Source organism: Hippopotamus amphibius, chromosome 11, assembly GCF_030028045.1.
Source record: "Hippopotamus amphibius kiboko isolate mHipAmp2 chromosome 11, mHipAmp2.hap2, whole genome shotgun sequence".
NCBI classification, from domain to species: domain Eukaryota; kingdom Metazoa; phylum Chordata; class Mammalia; order Artiodactyla; family Hippopotamidae; genus Hippopotamus; species Hippopotamus amphibius.
In genome coordinates this window covers 53246583-53267068 of record NC_080196.1, presented here as the reverse complement: position 1 = coordinate 53267068, position 20486 = coordinate 53246583, and positions in this window count along the sequence as shown.

Below are 20486 nucleotides of genomic sequence, written 5' to 3'. Positions count from 1 at the left end.
CCACTGGGTGGGGTGTGATAGGGCCAAAATGACATTTGGTGGCTGTGATGGCCTCAACACATGGGTGGCACACTTGAAGTGACAACCCAGTGGGCAGGGTGTGACAGGGCCAAGGTGACACTTGACAGCTGTGTCAGCCTCATCACAGAGCTCACCCGTGCTAGGAGATACCCCACTGGGCATTGTTTAACCAGGCCAAGGTGATACCTGGCATCCGTGATGGCCTCATGTCAGTGACACACATGAGATGACACTGTGCCTGGTGGGATGTGACAGTGCTGAGGTGACACACAGTAGCCTTGAAGGTCTCACCATGTGTCTGACAACAACTAGGAGACACCCCACTGGGTAGGGTGTGACCAGGTCAAAGTGACACCCATTGGCTGATATGGCCTCTTACATGGGTAACTTTACCTGTGCAAGTTGGTACCCTGCCAGGCAGGGTGTGCCAGGGTAGAGGTGACACCTTGCAGCTGTGACAGCCTCACCACATGGGTTACTCAAGTGAAGTGGCATGCTGCCAAGTGGGGTGTGTTGAAACATGGTGACACCCGGCAACTGTGATGGCCTCACCACACAGGTGGCCCCCACGAGTAGGAACCCCACTCGGTGGAGTGTGACAGGGTTGAGGTGAAACCCGGCAGCTGTCACAGCCTCATCATGCCAGTGACACTTGTGTGTGATGCCACACTGGGCCGGGTGTGACACCCTGTGGCTGTGGTGCCCTCACCACATGAGTGAACCACATGAGGTGGCACCCCACTGGGTGGAGTGTGGCAAAGCCATGGTAACACCAGGGCCCATGGTGACCTTTCCAGGTGGGTGAACCATGCGAGTTGGTACCCCAGCAGGAAGTGACTCACTGAGGTGAGGTGACACCCAGTGGCTGTGATGGCCTCATCATGTGGGTGGCACATGCATGGTGACACTTGGCCTTGTGAGGTGCCACCATGGTGAGGTGTCACCTGATGGCCTTGTTACATGGGTGACAAGTGTGGCGTTATGCACCCTGGGTGCAGTGTGACAGAAGAGAGGTGACATTCAGTGGCCATTATGGCCTCATCATGAAGGGGGCACACTTGAGGTGACAACCCATTGGGCAGGGTGTTGCAGGACTGAAGTGACACAAGGAACCATGCCAGCCTCACAATACAGCTGACCCATGCTAGGAGACATCCAACCAGGTGTGGTGTGATTGGGCCAAGATGACACCTAGCAGGCATGATGAACTCACCGCACAGGTGACCAACGCAAGGTGACACCCCACCTGGTCAGGCTTGATGGGCTGAGGTGATACTCTGCCTCTGTAATGGCTTACCCACAGAGGTTGGACACTCAAGGTGACATTCCACCAGGTGGAGTGTGATGGCACATGTGATGGCCTTGCCATGTGGGTGGCATGTGACCCTTGCTGAGCAGGATGTGCCAGGTCTGAGGTGATACTCAGCAGTTGAGACAGCCTCCCCGTGCTGGTGGGATGTGAGAGGTTACACCCCACCAGGCAGAGTGTCACAGGGCCAAGGTGATGCTGAATGGCCTTGAAGGCCTTGCCAGGTGGCTGACAGGCACTAGGAGACTCCTGCCTGGCAGGGTGCAAAGGGGCTAAGGTGACCCCCAGTGGCCGAGATGACCTTAAATGCAGGTGACCTGTATGAGTCAGCACCCCACTGGGTGGAGTGTGCCAGGGCAGAGGTGACACCCAGCAGCTGTGATGGCCTCACCACATGGGTGACACACACAGGGTGACACCCCTCTGGGTGGGGATTTACTGAGGCTAGTTGATACCCAGCATCTGTGACAGGCTTGCCATGTGCATGGTAAGCACGGGTTGCCACCATGCCAGGCTGGGGGTGAATGGCCCAAGATCACACACAGCAGCCTTGATGGCCTCACCACACAGGAGGCTAATGTGAGGTGGCACCCTGTCAGGCATTGTGTGATGGGGTGGAGGTGACACCCAATGGCCATGAAAACTGCAATATGGGTGACATTCACAGGATGACACCCAGCCTGGTGGGGTGTTACTGAGGTGAGGTGATGCCTGGCAGCCATGACATCCATGCCACATGAGTGACACATGTAGTGTGACACCATGCTGAAAAGGGATTGACCTAGCTGAGGTGACACATGGTGGCCATGAAAGGCTTGCCACATGGGTGCCACACACGGGGTGACAACATGGCAGGAGTGACCAATGCAAGGGAACACCCAGTGGCTATAATGGCCCTGAAACGTGGGTGGCACATGTGGGGTGCCAGCCTGGTGAGTGGGGTGTGACCAGGAGGAGGTGACCCCCAGTGGTCAAGATGGCCTTGAATGTGGATTACCTGCACAATTTATTACCTCACTGAGCAGTGTGTGCCAGGGTAGAGGTGACACTCAGTGGCTATGACTGCATCACCTGGCAGGTGAAACTTCCAGGTGACACCCCACCTGGTGGGGTGTTGTCAGGCTGATGTGACACCCAGCAGCTCTGACTGTCTCACCATATAAGTGGCCCACACAAGGTGGCACCCCACCAGGCAGGGTGTGACATGGCCATGGTGTTACCTGGCAGCTGTCAGGGCCTTACCATGTTGGTGGCCCATGCGAGGTGGCACCCCAATGAGTGGGCTGTGGCAGGGCCAAGGTGACACCCGGCAGCAGTTACAGCCTCGTCATGTGGGTGTCACATATGGGCTGAAAACCTGGTGGGATGAGACTGTTTAACATGAGGTGACACTCAGTGGCCTTGATGGCATCACCCTGTGGGTGATACTCACATGGTGATGCCACACCAGGAGGGGTGACTGAGGTGAGGTGACACCCAGTGGCTGTGATGGCCTGGGCATGCAGGTGACACTTGGTGATGCCATGATGGGTGTGGCTTGACTGAGGTGAGGTGACACCTGGTCACAGTTACAGCCTTGCCAAATAGATGACACGCATGGGGTGATGCCCCACCAAGTAGGGTGTGGACAAGGTGTGGTGACACACTGTGGCAGTGATGGACTCGCCACATGGTTGACCCACATGAGGTAGCAGCCAGCTGTGTTTAGTGTGACCATGTTGAGGTGACACCTGGGGGCTGTGAGGGCCTTGCCAGGTGGCTGACCAGTGGGAAGGGGCTTACCAAAATAAGCTGACCCAGCAGCTGTGATGGACTTGCCATGTGGTTGGCACATGAGTGATGATGCCCTGCATTGCTCGGTGTGACCATGGTGAGGTGACACCTGGTGGCCATGACAGCCTTGTCATGTGTTTGACATGTGCAGGATGATGTGTCACTGGGCAGTGTGACTGAGGTGAGGTGACACCCAGTAGCCAAGGCAGCCTTGCCATGTGAGTGACATACACATGATGACACCCCACTGGGCGGGGATTTACCAAGGCAAGTTGAGGCCCAGCAGCCATGACAGGCTCACCATGTGTGGCAAATGCAGAGTGACATCATGCCAGGTGCGGTGTGACCAGCCTGAGATGACACCTGGCTGCCTTGACAGCCTCACCACACAAGAGGCCCATGTGAGGTGGCACCCTGCTGGGAGTTGAGTAGTGGAGCAGAGATGAAACCCAGTGACTGTGAAGGCCTCGCAATGTGGGTGACACACATGGGATGACACCCTGCTGGGCAGGGTGTGAATGAGGAGAGTTGACACCTGGCGGCTCTGATGGCCTCACCACATGGGTAACATGCATTGTGTGATATCACACTGGACAGAGATTGAGCAAGGTGTGGTGACCTATGGTGGCTGTGACAGGATCACCACATGGGTGGCACCTGGGGTGTGACAACTTGGTGGGAAGTGAGTGACTGATGCAAGGTAACACCCAGCATTGGTGATGGCCTTGAAACATGGTGGCATGTGTGGGGTGACACCACCATGGACAGGGTGTGATCAGGACACAGTGACATCCAGCATTCATGGTGGGCTCATCATGCAGGTGACTCACACAAGGTGGCACTCCAATGAGTGGGGTGTGACTGGGTGGAAGTGAAACCTGACAGCCTTGACAGCCTCCCCAGGTTGGTGACCATGTGAGGAGGTAGCCTGCCAGGTGGGGTCTTACCAAGCTAATGTGACACCAGGGGCCATGACAGGGACACTACATGGGTTACAAGAGCAGGGTGACACCCTGGTGGGAAGGGAGTGACTGAGGTGAGGTGACACCTGGTGGCCATGATGGCCTCACAACAAAGGTGGCCTGTGTGAGGGGGAACCCCACTGGGTGGGGTGTGACAGCACTGAAGTGAAACCTGGCAGGTCTCACGGCCTCATCATGCCAGTGACACTTGCCTGTGATGCCACCCTGGGAAGGGTGTGGCTGAGATGTGGTGACACTTGGCGGCTGTGATGGCCTCACCTCGTGGGTGAAACATGTGAGGTCATATCCCACCAGGTGGAGTGTGACAAAGTCGAGGTAACACCAGGTCCCATGATGACCTCACCAGGTGAGTGACACATGTGAGGAGGTACCCCAGAAGGAAGTCACTTACCAAGTTGTGTTGGCACACAGTGGCTGTGATGGCCTGATCACATGGGTGTCACATGCAGGGTGACACCTTGTCTTGTGAGGTGTCTGCTATGAGATGTCACCTGGTGACAGTGATGGCCTTGTCACATGGGTGACATGTAAGGAATGAGACATCCCAGGTGGGGTGAGACAGAAACGAGGTAACACCCATTGGCCTTGACATCCTCACCAAGTGGGGGGCACACTTGAGGTGACAATCCAGTGGCAGGGTGTCACATGGCTGAGGTGACACACAGCAGCCATGCCACCCTCATGATATGGCTCACCCATGCTAGGAGACACCCCATCAGGTGTGGTGTGACTGGGCTGAGGTGACATCTGGCAGCCATGATGGCCTCACTATATGGGTGATCCACACGAAGTGACACTCCACCTGGTGGGGCATGATGGGGCTGAGGTGATACCCTGTCTCTGTAACAGCTTACCCTCAGGGGTCGGATGCATGAGGTGAAACTCCACTGGGCAGGATGTGATGGGACAGAGGTGATGCCTGGCACCTGTGATGGCCTTGCCATGTGGGTGGCCTGTGTAAGATGGAGCCCTTCTAGGTGGGGTTTGCCTAGGCTGAGGTGATACCCAGTGGCTGTGATGGCCTCCCCATGCTGCTGAGCTGTGAGAGGTTACACCCCATCAGGCAGGGTGTGTCAGGGCTGAAGTGACATGCAGCAGCTGTCACAGTGTTGTCATGTGGGTGGCACATATGCAGTGACACCCCATCAGGTAGGGTGTCATGGGGCTGAAGTGACACCCAACAGCCTTGAAGGCCTTGCCAAGTGGCTGACAGGCACTTGAAGACTCCCCCCAGGAAGGTTGACATCAGTCCGAGGTGACCCCCAGTGGCTGAGACAGCCTTGAATGCAGGTGACCTGCACAAGTTGGCACTCTGCTGGGTGGAGTGTGCCAGGGTAGAGGTGACACCTGGTGACCATGATGGCCTCACCACATGGGTAACATGTACAGGGTGACACCCCACTGGGTGGGGATTTACTGAAGGAAGTTGATACCTGAGAGCCATGACAAGCTTGCCACATGCATGGCAAGCGTGGGGTGTCACCATGCCCAGCTGGATGGGACCAGCACAAGATGACACCTGGTGGCCTTGACAGCATAACCATGCAGGAGACCCATGCAAAGTGGCACCCTGCTGGGCATTGTGTTACATGGCCAAGGTGGCACCCAGTGGCTGTGATGGCCTTGCCATGCACCTGACACACATGAGGTGACACTCTGCTGGTCAGTGCTTGACCAATGTGAGTTGGCACCCAGTGCACATCACAGGCTTGCCATGTGGGTGGCAAGCATGGTGTGACACCCCAAGATATAGGGTGTGACCAGCCCAAGATGACACCCAGCAGCTGTGATGGCCTCACCACATGGGTGACTCCCAGGAGGTGGCACCCTGCTGGGTGGGTTGTGCCTGGGCCAAGGTGATACCCAGTGGTCATGACAGTCTTGCCACATGGGTGACCCTTTGACATGGCACCCTGCTGGGCATGGTTTTCCCAGGCCAAGGTGTACCCAGGGACTGTAATGGCCTCACCATGCAGGTGACCTGCAGGAGTTGGTGCTTCACCAGAAGAGGTATGACCAGCCTGAGGTGACACCTGGGAGCTGTGATGGCCTTGCCAGTCAGGTGACCTGCATGAAGTGGTACCCTGCCATTCAGGATATTGCTCTGATGAGGTAACACCCAGCAACTATGACAGCCTCACCAGCTGGGTGTCCCATGTGAGGTGGCACCCCACTGGCTGCTGTATTAGAAAGGCAATGTGACACCTGTCATCTGTGACAGCCTATCCATGCAGGTGACCTGTGCTATGTCACACCCACTGAGTGGAGTTTGACCAGGCTGTGGTGACACCTGGCAGGCATGATGGCCTCACCAAGCAGGTGACCTTGTGAGGTGGCACCCCACTGGCCCTGGTGTTACCAGGCCAAAGTGACACCCAGTGGCCATGTCAGCCTTGCCACATGGGTGACCCAAGTGAGGTGGCACTCCACCAGTCATTGTGTGTTGGGGCTGAGGTGACACCCAGCAATCATGATGGCCTCACCACATAGGTGGCCCACCTAAGGAGGAACCCCACTGGTTGGGGTATGACAGGGTCAAGGTGAAACCCAGCAGCCTTGAAGTCCTTGCCATGTGGGTGACACACACAGGGTGACACCCCAACAGATGAGGACTGACTGAGGTTTGGTGATACATGGCACCTGTGACAGGCTCATCACGTGCATGGTACCCACAGGGCGACAACAAGGCAGGAAGGAAGTGACTGACATAAGGTAACACAGAGCAGCAGTGATGGCCACACCACGCAGGTGGCAGACTGTGGTAACAACCTGTTGGGTGGGATGTGACCAAGGCAAGGTGACACCTGGCAGCCATAACAGCCTCACCACGTGGGTGGCACATGTGGGATGACACTCCAGCAGGCAGCATGTGACCATTACCAAATGAAACCCAGCAGCTGTAACAGCCTTGCCATGTGAGTGACCCATGAAAGGTGGCACCCTGATGGGTGGGGTATTACTGACCAAGGTCACACCCAGCAGCCATGATTAGCATCACCCAGCAGGTGACCCACACGAAGAGGTGCTCTGCCTGGCAGGGCCTGACTGGGCTGAAGTGAAACCTGGCAGCTGTGTCAGCCTCATCAGGTGGGGGACCCTGTGCAGAGGCACCCCACTGAGTGGCATGTTACCAGGCCAATGTGACACCCACTGGCCATTACAGGCACAGCACATGGGTTACATGAGTGGGGTTACACCCCAGCAGGAGGGGAGTGACCAAGGTGAGGTGAAACCCTTTTGCCTTGGTGGCCTTTCCATGCAGGTGGCATGCACTAGGTGATACCACACTGGGCAGCATGTGACTGGGCCGAGGATCCATCCAGCAACTGTCACAACCTTGCCACGTGGGTGACCCACACAAGGTGGTGCCCCACCAGGCGGGCTGTGGCCAGCCCAAGATGACACCCAGCAGCCATGATGGCCTCACCAAGTGGATGATCCGTGGGAGGTGTCATGCCACCAAGCATGTTGTGCCCAGGCCATGGTGATACCCAGCAGCCATGACAGCATCACCAGGCAGGTGACCCTGCAAGGTGGAACCCTGCTGAGCCAGGTGTTACCAAGCCAATGTGAAGCCCAGTGGCCATGACAGCTTTACCACATGGGTGACTCACATGAGGTGGCACCCCACCATGTGGAGTGTGCCTGGGCTAAGGTGACACCCAGCAGCTGTGCCGACCTCACCATGCAGATGACCCATGTGAGGTGACATGGGGTAGGGTATTCCCAGGCCAAGGTGACACCTGTTGGCCATGATGGCTTCAACATGCAGGTGAAACATGTGAGGTGACTCCCTGCTGGGCATGATTTGCCCAGGCCAAAGTTTACCCGGGGACCATGAGGGTCTCACCACATGGGTGACATGTGCAAGTACACACTCTGACAGAAGGGGTGTGACAAGGCTGATGTGACACCCAGCAGCCATGATGGCCTCACCAGTCAGGTGGCCTGCATGAAGTGGCACCCTGCTGGATGGGGTTGTGCACAGGTGATATTCAGCTGCTAGGAAGGCCTCACCATGCTTTTGAACCACATGAGGTTACATCCCACCAGGTGGGGTGTGACAGGGCCAAAGTGACACCCAGTGGCTGTGATGGCCCCAACACATGGGTGGCACATTTGAGGTGACAACCGAGTGGGCAGGGTGTGACAGGGCTGAGTTTTATGCTCAGGGGCCCTGCCAGCCTCACTACACAGCTGACCCATGCTAGGGGATACCACATCATGTGTGATGTGACCAGGCCAAGGTGATACTGGCATCCATGATGGCCTCACCATGTGGGTGACACATGTGAGATGACACCTTGACTGGTGGGGTTTGACATCACAGGGTGACACCCCCAGCCTTGAAGGTCTCACCATGCAGCTGACAGGCACTAGGAGACACCCTGCTGGGCAGGGTGTAACCAGGCCAAGGTGACCCCCAGTAGCCAAGATGGGTTTGAAGATGGGTGAAAGTTGGCACCCTGTTTGCCAGGGTGTACCAGGGCAGAGGTGACACAAGGTGGTTGTGATGGCCTCACCACACGGTTTACCTGTGTGAAGTGGCACCCAGCCGAGTGGGGTATGCCAGACCATGGTGACACCTGGTGGCCATGATGGCCTCACCACACAGGTAGCCCATGTGAGGAGGAACCCCACTGGGTGGGGTGTGATGGGGCCAAGGTGAAACCCGACAGCTGTCATGGCTTCATCATGCCAGTGACCCTTCTGTGTAATGCCATGCTGGGCAGGGTGTAACTGAGGAGTGGTGATACCTCCCATCTGTGATGGCCTCACTTCATGGGTGAACCACATGAGGTGGCATCCCACCAGGTGGAGTGTGATGAGGTTGAGGTGACACCAGGTTCTGTGATGTCCTCTTCAGGTGGGTGACCTGTGTGTGGTGGCACCCCAGTGGGAAGTGACTGACCAAGGTGAGGTGACACCCAAAGGCCATGATGGCCACATCATATGGGTGGCATGTGCAAAGTGATGCCCCCTGGGTGGGGTGTGACATAAGTGAGGTGACACCCAGTGGCCATGATGGCTTCAGCATGCAGGTGACACACACTGGGTGACACCTCACAAGGTGGCAATTGACCAAGGTGAGTTGACAACCAGCACCCGTGACAGGCTCACCATGTGGATATCAAGTGTGGGGTGACACCCCACTAGAAGGGATGTGACCAGCCCAAGATGACACCTGGCAGCTGTGATGGCCTCACCACATGGGTCACCCATGAGAGGTGGCACACCGCTGGGCAGGTTGAGGTGATACCCTGTGTTCATTATGCTCTTGCCATGTGGGTGACCCATGTGAAGTGGCACCCTGCCAGGTGTGGTTTGCCCAGGCCAAGGTGTACCCAGCGCCTGTGATGGTATTGCCACATTGGTGACCTGTGTGAGGTGGTGCTCCACCAGAAAGGGTGTGACCCAGCCAAGGTAACACCCAGCAGCCAAGATGGCCTCACCAGGCGGGTGTCCCATGTGAGGTGGCACCCTGCCTGCTGGTGTATTAGTGGGGTCATGTGACACCCACCACCCTTGATGGCCTCACCACATGGGTGGCCTGTGCAAAGTTGCATCCCTGCTGGGCAGAGTTTGACCAGGCCATGGTGACATCCAGCAGCCATGAAGTTGTCACCAGGTGGGTGACCTTGAAAGGTGGCACCCGGCCAGGCTGTGTGTTACCCAGTGGCTGTGTTGGCCTTGCCACATATGTGACCCATGTGAGGTGGCACTCTGATGATCATTGTTTTCCAGGGCCAAGGTGATACCCAGCAGTAATGATAGCATTGCCACACAGGTAACCCAAGCAAGGAAGAACCCCACCATGTGGGGTGTGATGGGGCTGAGGTGAACCCCAGCAGCCATGAAAGCCTTGCCATGTGGTTGACATGAACAGGGTGACACCCCACTGGGTGTAGATTGACAGAGATCTGGTGACACATAGTGCCATTGACAGTCTCATCATGTGGGTGGCACATGCAGGGTGACACCCTGGTGTGTGGTGTGTCACTGGGATGAGGTGACACCTGGCAACCATGACAGCCTCACCATGTGAGTGACCTGCAAGAGGTGGCACCCTTACTGACCAGGCCAAAGTTACACCTGGCAACCACAGCAGCATTGCCATGCAGGTGAGCTGCATGAGGTGGCCCTCTGCCTGGCAGGGTCTGACCAGGCCAAAGTGAAACTCAGCAGCTATGTTGGTCTCACACAGCTGGTGCCTGTGAGGAGGCACCCTGCCAGGTGGAGTTTTACCAGGCCAATGTGACACCCGGTGGCAATTACAGGCTCACCATATGGGTGGCAAGCATGAGGTGACACCACATAAGGCAAGGTATGACCAGCCCAAGATGACACCCAGGAGCCTCACCACATGGGTGACCCACAGAGGCTGGCACCTGATCAGGTGGGTTGTGCCCAGGTCGAGGTGATACCCAGTCACTGTTACAGCCTCACCTTGCTGGTGACCTGTGTGAGGTCACAACCTGCCAGATGTGGCTTGCCTGGGCTAAGATGTACCCTGGGCCTGGGACTGCATCACCACATGGGCGACCTGTGTGAAGTGGCACCCCACCTGGCAGGTAATACTGGGATGAGGTGACACCCAGCAGCCATGACAGCCTCACCAGGCAGGTGTCCCACACATCTTGGCACCCCACCAGGCAGCTTGTGCAGAGGCTGAGGTGATATCTGGCTGCCAGGAAGGCCTCACCATGCTTTTGACCTACAGTAGTTTACATCCCACTGGGTGGGATGCGACAGATTCAATGTGACACCCAATGGCCATGATGGCCTCACAATGGGGGTGTCACACTTGAGGTAACAACCTAGTGGGCAGGGTGTGACAGGGCCCAGGTGACACACAGTGGCTGTGCCAGCCTCAGAATATGGCTCACCCACACTAGGAGACACCCCATTGTGTGTGATGTGACTGGGCCAAGATGACACCCAGCAGCCATGATGACCTCACCACAAGGGTAAACCACATGAAGTGACAGCCAACCTGGTGGGGTGTGATGGGGATGAGGTGATACCCTATCTCCATGATGGCTACCTCACAGGGGTCATACATGTGAGGTGACACTCTGACAGGCTGGGTGTGATGGGGCCAAGGTGACATCTGGTTCCCTTGATGGCCTCACCATGCAGGTGGCACACACAAGATGGAACCCTGCTGGGCAGGGTGTGACCAGGCCAAGGTGATAGCAAGTGGCTGTGACAGCCTCCACATGCTGGTGGGATGTGCAAGGTTACACCCCACCTGGCAGGGTGTCTTGGGGTTGAAGTGAAACCCAGCTGCTGTGACAGCTTCACCACATGTGTGACACCAGGTGGGGTGTCACAGGGCCGATGTCACATCCAGCAGCCTTAAAGGCCTTGCCATGTGGCTGATAGGCACTAGGAGACACTGCACATGCTGGGTGTGACTGGGCTGAGGTGACCACCTGTGGGTGTGATGGCCTTGCACGTGGATGACCTGCATAAGTTGGCACCCCAACAGGTGGAGTGTGCCAGGGCAGAGGTGACACCAATGGCCATGATGACCTCACCATGTCAGTTACCCGAGTGAAGTGGCATCACACTGAGTGGGATGTGCTGGATGATGGTGACACCCTGCAGCTGTGATGGCCTCACCACATGGCTGACATTTGTGTAGTGACACCTCACCAGGCAGCATTTGTGTGAGTTGAGGTGGCACCTGGCAGCTGTGACAGCCTTACCATGCTGGTGACCGATGTGTTGTGGCGCTCTGCCTGGCAGGGTCTAAGCAGACCAAAGTGAAACCCAGCAGCTGTGTCAGCCTTGCCAGTTGGGTTACCCTGCGAGGAGGCAACCCACCAGATGGGGTGTTACTGGGTCAATGTAACACCCAGTGGCTGTGACAGGGAAGACACATCAGTTACACTAGCAGAGTGACACCCCAGCAGGAGGGGAGTGACCAAGGTGTGGTGAGTCCTGGTGGTCATGGTGGCCTTGCCATGCAGGTGGCACGAACGAGTTGATGCCCCATGGGGCAGCATGTGTCCAGGCCGAGGATCCACACAGCAGCCATTACAGCCTTGCCATGTGGGTGACCCACATGAGGTGGTGTCCCATCAGGCAGGGTGTGACCAGGCCAAGGTGACACCTTGTGGCTGTTACAGCCTCACCAGGTGGGTGACCCACACAAGGTGGCAACCTGTGGGGTGCTGTATTATCATGCCAAGGTGACACCCAGTGGCCACAATGGCCTTGCCAGGTGGGTGACCTGTGTGAGGTGGCACCCAGCCTGGTCATGTATTACCAGGGTGAGGGAACAACCAGCAGCCATGACAGCCTCACCACATGGGTGGCCTGCATGAGGTGGCACCTCACCAGATGGGGTGTGATGGGGCTTGGTGACACCCAGTGCCTGTGATGGCCTTGCCACATGGGTGACATGAATGGGGTGACACCCTGCCACTAGGGGATTGATCAAGGCATGATGACACCTGGCAGCTGTGACAGACTCACCACATGCATGGCACATACATTGTGAGGCCCACCGGATGGGTTTTGCCCAAGGTGAGGTGAAAAACAGGGGCTGTGATGGCCTCACCAAGTGAGTGGCATGTGTGGGGCTATGCCCCATTGGTAAGGTTGTGACTGAGGTGAGATGACACCTGGCGCCCTTGATGACCTTGCCACACATGTGACACTTGCATAGTGATGCCCTACTAGGCCAGGTTTGTCTCGGTCAAAGTGACACCTGGCAGCTGTGACAGCCTTTCCATTTGGGTGGCTCACACGAGCTGGCACCCCACCATGTGGGGTGTGACAGGGCTGAGGTGACACCCAGCAGCAGTGATAGCCTTGCCATGTGGGTGGCCCATGTAAGGTGGCACCCCATTGGACAGTGTGTGACAGGGCCAAGGTGACACCCCACAGCCATGACAGCCATGACACACAAGTGACATGCATGAGGTGACACCCCACTTTGCAAGCTGTGCCCAGGCCAAGGTTACACCTGGTGGCCATGAACACCAGGCAACATGGGTGATACCCATGGGGTGACCCCTCACTAGGTGGGGTGTGAACAAGGCCAGTTGTCTCCTGGCAGCAGTGATGACCTCACCAGGCTGGTGAGCCACAGAAGGTGGCACACCTTTGGGTGGGATGTGCCTGGGCCAAGGTGACATCCAGCAGGTGTGACAGGCTTGCTAGGTGGTCACCATGTGAGGTCTCTCCCCACTGGGTGGAATGTGACCAGGCCAAGGTGACATTCGGTGGTCTCACCACATGGGTGGCCCATGCAAAGTGGCACCCTGCCAGGTGGCATGTGACAGAGCCAAGTTGACACTCAGTGGCTGTGAAGTCTTCACCTTGTGGGGGACACATGCATGGTGACACCCAACATGCAGGGTGTGATGAGGTGAGGTGACACCACATGGCTGTGTTGGCCTCACCACATGGGTGATGTGCATGGGGTGACACCACTCCAGGCAGGGATTGACTGGGGTGAGGTGACACTCAGCAGCCATGATGGCCTCACAACATGGGGGCACATGCCGGATGACACCCCACTGGGTGGGGTGTGACTGAGGTGAGGTGACACCTGGTGGGCATGACAGGCTTGCCACATGGGTGGCACATGAAGGGTGACACCCTGGCAGGAAGGGAGCAACTGAGGCAAAGTAACACTCAGTGGTCCTGGTGGCCTCACAACATGGGTCACATCTGCTGAGTGATACCCCTGCAGGAAGGGTGTGACCAAGGTGAGGTGACATCCTGCAGCTGTGATGGCCTTGCCACATGGATGGCATGCATGGTGTGATGCCCAACCAGGTGGGGTGTGCCTGAGGTTAGTTGACAGCTGATAGCCATGACAAACTAGCCACATGGATGGAATGCACTGGGTTAGGCCCTGCTGGGTGGTGTGTGACCAAGTCAAGGTGACACCCAGTGTCTGTGATGGCCTTGCCATGTGGGTGACATCCATGGGGTCACATCCTGCTGGGCAGGGGTTGACCAAAGCTAGCTGACACTCAGTGGCTGTGACAGTCTTGCCACATGAGTGACACATACAGGGTGATACTCCACTGGGGGTTTGTGACTGAGGCCTTGTGACATCCAGCAGCTGTGACAGCCTAACCACATGAGTGACACCTGCTGGGTGACACCCAGATGGGTAGGCATTAACTGTGGCAAGCTGACACCCAGTGGCCATGTCAGGATCACCACATGGGTTGCACACCCAGGGTGACACCTCAGTTGGAGGGAAGTGACAAAAGTGAGGTGAAACCTGGTGGCCATGACAGGCTCACCACCCTCCAGGTGGTGTGTGTCCGAGGTGAGGTGACACCAGGTGGCTGTGACAGGCTCACCATGTGGGTGGCACATGTGGCATGACACCCCAGTGGGAGGGGTTGACAGAGGTGAGGTGACACTGGGCAGCCATGACAGCCTTGCCACATGGGTGAACCATGTGAGGTGGCACCACACTGGGTGGAATATCACCAGGATGAAATGATACCCAGGGCCCATGATGGCCTTGCCTGGTGGGTGACCTGCGTGAGATGGCACCACAATGGGAAGGGACTGAAGAGGTGAGGTGACTCCCGGTGGCTGTGATGGCCTCATAACATGGGTGGCACATGGGTGGTGAAAACTGGTGGCCATGATGGCCTTGCCAATTGGGTGACACGTGTGGGGTAATACCCCACTGGGTAGGGTGTTACTGAGGCAAGGTGACATCTGGCAGCTGTGGCAGCCTTGCCACAGGGGTGACACAGGGGAGTGACACCCTCCTGGGCAGGGATTGGCTTTGGTGAGGTGATACCTGGTGCCCATGACAGGCTTGACATGTGGGTTGCACACATGGGGTGACATGCCTCCTGGCAGGGATTCCCCAGGCTGAGGTTACACCAGGTGGTCGTGATGGCCTTGACACTCTGGTTAACTGGTAATGGTGGCACCCCACCAAGCAGCTTGCCCTACTCTCTATGGCCCATGGAATCACCTTTGTATGCATAGTGATGTGAAGGGCAGGCCTGCCATGCTTGCAGAGTTACAATTCCCAGCTTTCAAACTGCCCCAGGAACACAGTTCTAGGGACTGCCAAGCTTGACGGCCTGAATGAGGAACATGGAGCTGCACTGAGGAAATCACTATGCTTAGCACTCCTCTGGGAAGTCCTACCTGAGGTCTATCTGCTTCAGGCAGAAGTTTGAATATGCCTCGAGCCTGAATGAAATGGACAGGATTTCCCTGACAACTGCTAGTCCCTGGGAAGTCTCAGTGTCCCCTATGCCTCCCTAGGGACTGCTCCACTAAGGCCATACATGGCATGCAGATCCTCTACAGAGAAAAGTTCATTTGAGAAGGTCCCAGTGTGTGACATGTGTGTCTCTTTCACTGTTTGGAAGCAGCAGGTACAGACATTGTGTGTCCTCATTCACATGGGCCTGATGGCACAATAGTCATGACCCCATTTTCAAGAGGGATTCATGTGGCCTCTAAGCTGCCCTGCTAAACAAACTTGCTGCTTGATTTTCTTCACTGCTGGCAAGCCTCTTTGTGGAAAAGGGAGTCTATTCCAAGGAAACAAGGTGCTTGCCATCCCTTGCTGGGAGCTCATCCTACAACACTGTTGATCTGGAGGAAAAGTGGAACTTGACCACTGGCCTCTAAGTAAGCTGCAGCTTGTCCATCAAGAAAGGGTGCAACATGTTCCCTGAAACCTTTGTCCATGTACCACTTTCATGCTCAAAAGCCCTGCAGGAAGAAATGGACACTCAGGTCCAGACCATTTTCCATTGGAGTAGGTTGTGTGCAGAAAGTCTCTCTTGAAGCTTCAGGGCACATCCAATCCACAGGCACTTGGGAGCGACTGTGTTCCCTGAGTGAAGGCCTAAGCAGGACTCTCTAGCAAGCTAGCTTATATAGCCAGAGTTCCCCCTGCTTTGAAACTCTCTCAGGAAACCAGTTCTAGCCTGGCATCTCCTTTGATGCTTGGCAGCCTGGGTGAGGGTCCCAGAGCTACATGAAAACCACTCTGTGGTTTGTCTTCCCCCACGGATCTTGTACCTGACCTCATGCTACCAAAGCAGAAATTCAAGTTTGCATGCAGCCTGATGATACAGGACAGCTTCTCCCCAAGGACTGCTAGGCCACAGCAAGTTCCAGGGTCACCTAGGCCTACTAAGACCTTCTCTCTCATAGGCCATATGTGGTATTCAAACATTGTAGGGAGCAAAGTTCATACATGAAAGGGCCCAATGTGTGGCATGTGTGTCTTTTCATGGCTCAGAAGCTGCAGAAACAGAGGCTGGTTGTCAACTTTGAAATTGGGCCCTGATAGGATAAGAAGTCATTTCCTCATTGGGAAGCTAGATAGCTGTGGCCTCCAAGCAACATGGAGATCACACTTGCTACCCATCTTCTCTTCACAGCTGGCAAGCGTCCCTGATGATACATGAGTCTACTCAAAAGAAACAGGGTGCTGGGGTTTCTGGCTAGGATGGCATCCCACAACAGTTTTTAATTTGCGGTGAAAGAAAAATGAATGATAATACCTAGATGAGCTGCAGTTCTCCATCCAGAAAGGGTTGCAGCCCAAACTGTCTCTTGCAGCTCCCTATGCAGAGAGATTGCAGGCTGAATTGGAATAGCAAAGTTAGAGACCTTGGGATGCCAAGGGGATCCTAGTACTTGCTGAGGCCTAGCAGTGACAAGGGAAATTGTGTTGCCATTTTCCAGATCAAAGCTAGCTTTTCTAAAAGTAGGGAGTCCGCTTGAAGGAGCTTCCAGTCTGAGGGCTCAGCAGACTGGCTACCTTGAGCTGGTCAATTGTTCTCACTTAAAGCAGGAGGCCTAACTGAAAAGGAAAGAAGGGCTAGGTTGGTGTTCCTGAGGCAGTTGGAAAGCCAGGGACACAAACCTCTCTAACAAGGAGAGATGGGTGGCACCCTTCCGTCAGCACAGAAACAAGCTGATCCAGGTGCCCCTGTAGCTGAAGCCCTGTTGCTCAGAATGCCAGAGGAAGCATTTGGAACAGTGATCCTGCATGGCAAATGCTGCACACTGGAACTGCCACAAGCTGTGAAATGGCATATATTAACGAAAGCATTCCAAGGAGAATATTACCAGGAAGCTGAGGCATGCCTTGCTGGAGGGAGAAAAGACACTTTACCTGGAGGCTGGTGGTCAGGTTTCATCTCCCCTTTAAGGAAAGGGGCTTGAGGGATGAGTTCCTACCAAGACTTGCAAGCCATATGTTTCATTTGAGAAAAAACTCTTTTCTCACAGAAGCTTGTCAGCAGTGAAGAGATGGCAGGGAGCAATGGTGTTTTGAGTGCTGCTTTGAGGCAGCATGTCTCACACTTTCCAAAGGAAAAATTGTCTTTCCATTCTGGCACCAAATTCCAAGTGAACCCACAGCACCTGTCCCTGTAGTGTTTGAATTGACACAAGGTACCCAGTCCCCAAATGCATCCTTTTAACCAAGAAACTGTCCTCAGCAGAGAGAGTGCAGGCCATGCAGGGCATAACTGAGTTAAGGCCCTAGGTAGGCCTAGGTTTTCCTGAGGTTTGCCAAGGCCTAGCTGTGCAGAGGGATATAGCGTCCTGCTTTTCCAGGCATTTTTTACATCTAGCTGCTGCTGGAGGTAGAGAGTCCTCTGGCAGAAGCTCCCAGTGGGGAATGTGAAGCACTGGGATTTGTCTGTGCAGCTCAGTAGTTCCCACATATGGCAGGCCTGAGTGGTGCAGAAAGAAGGGCCTAGAGCTGTGTTGCTGAGGCTGTTTGCAAGCAGGGCAAATCAGCACTCTAACCAGGAGAGCAGGGGAGAACCCTGCACTCTGCACACAAAAATCTGTTGCCAAAGAAAATGTGGCTGAAGATTGCTAAGAACCCTCAGAAGAACTTTTTTCACACAGGTGTCCCCCATGGCTCACTAATCAAAAGAAGCAGGGTGCTTGCAATTCCTTGCAAGGACCTCTTCCCACAACACTATTGAACTCGAGGGTGAATGGATATTGACCCACATCCTCCAGATGAGCTGCAGTCTCTCATCCAGAAAATCCTGCTGCAGGTTCTATGAAAACTTTGTCCAAGGAGTGCTTCAATGGGAGAGTGCCATCCATAGCAACAAGTGCTTCATTTCCTACCAGTTTCCATGGGGGAACACTGTTTTTGGAAAGTCTCCCTTATGTGCAGAAATTCTCTCCCTAGTGCCCTTGTCACATGGAATCCCCTTTGTATGCAAAGCGATGTTAAAGGCAGACCTGCCATGCTTGCAGAGCTACAATTCCCAACTTCCAAACTGCCTCATGGTCACAGTTCTGTGGAGTCTCTTACTGTGAGACTTGAAGGCTCAAGTGAGGAAAGTGGAGCTGCAATGTAAAAAACACCTTGCTTAGCATTTGCTGTTGAGAGTCGTATGTGAATTCTCTCTTTCTCAAGCAGAATTTCGAATTTCAATACAGCCTGAGCTAAATGGACACTTTCCCCCTAAGAACTGCTAGGCCCTAGCAAGTCCCAATGTCATCTAGGCCTACCTAGGGTCTGCCCTCATCAGACCCTCATGGAGCAATGTTCATTATAGAAAGTCCCACTGTATGGCATGATTGTCTGCTTAACTGCTCAGAAGCTGCAGATACAGAGGTGTGTATCAAGGTTCACATTGGTGCCTGACGGGAAAACAATTATTACCCCATTATCAAGAGAGATTCATGTGGCCCATAAGCTTCATGCCAAACACCCTTGATGCTTGACTTTTCTTCACTGCTGGCAAGAATCTTTAGAGAAAAGTGAGTCCGTGAAATGGAAACAACGTTTTTGCCATCCCTTTCTGGGAGCTCAACCTACCACCCTCTTTATCTAGAGGACACTGGAAACTTGACCACTAGCCTCCAAGTAATCTGCAGCGTCCCCATCCAGAAAGGCCTACAGCAGTTTCCATGAAAATTTAGTTCATGTACTGCTTTAACACTATAAATATTTCCAGGAGGAAAAGGACACTCAATGTCTGCATCATTTACCATAGGGCAACACTGTGCACTGAATGTCAGTCCTGAGGATTCAGAGCACTATCCAACACAGAGGTAATTGGGATAGAGTTTTCTGCCAGAGCAAAGGCCTAAGCAGGTATCTCAAGCTTCTACAGGTAGAGTTCCCTCTGCTTCATAACTTCCTCAGGACCCACTTCTAGCGAGGCTGTTCCTTCAATGACTGTCAGCTCAGGAAAATGGAATTTCATGGAAAAAACTCTGTGCTTTGCCTTCACACAGTGATCTCCTACCTGAACTCTCTCTAGCTCAAACAGTAACTTTAATTTGCATCCAGCCTAAAGAAATAGGACAGCTATTCCTTGAGCACTGCTAGGACATGGCAAGTCATGGTGTCACCTAGGCCTAATAGGGCCTCTTCTCGCTTAGGCCATATATGGCCTTCAGACCTTCTAGGGAGAAAAATTCACTCACGGAAGGTCCAGCATGTGGCATGTGTGTCTGTTCACAGCTCAGAAACTGCAGATACAGAGGCTGAGTGTCCACTTTAATATTGGGGCATGATGGGAAATACAGTCATTACTCGTTTGGGAAGCAGCAGAGTTGTGGCTTCCAGTCTGAATGCAAATCATGCTTAGAGCTCGTCTTATCTTCTCTGCTGCCAAGGGACTCTGACAACATGAGAGTCTCATCAAAAGAAGCAGGGTGTTTGTGAATCTTTGCATGGACCTCATCCCACAAAACTTTTGAAGCCAAAGGTGCATGAAACTTGACTTTCAGCTTCCAGTAGAGCTGCAGTCGCTCACAGGGGTCATGTCACACTTATCACCACCTGCGTGCCTGGCACCTCACATTGTCACCATAGACATGTGACCATCACCGCACATCAGCCAACTACTGCATATGAGCATCACATCACGTGTGTACCCCCCAATGCTGGACTGTCCCCTTGGGTGTGTAAGGGGGCACAATTGGCACCCTGTGTGTGGTATCTCACACACATGATGGACATCTCACATCTGCCTCCACCCATGTGGCAGGGCCCCATGACCACTGTCCCCCTCAGAGTGGGAACATTGCCCCGTGCTTGCTACATGCATTATGGGAGTGTCACAGCATCCCTGCCCCATTGCACATGATGGTCACTTCACACTTGTCAAACCTGCATTCCTGGTACCTCCCATGGTCCCCATATGCATGTGATCATCACCCCACATCAATCACCAGCCTCCTATAATGATCACATCACCTGTGTCACCAACCATGTGGGTGTCAGGATGCAGAAGGAGCACTTCCCAAGTGTCACCTTGTGCCCAGGGAGGTCACCTCACCACTGTCTGCACCCATGTGGCAGGATACACTGATCACTGTCACCCTCAACATGGATGGTTTGCCCCATGCTTGCCACAATCAGTCTGGGGGTGTCACAGCATGCCTGTCCC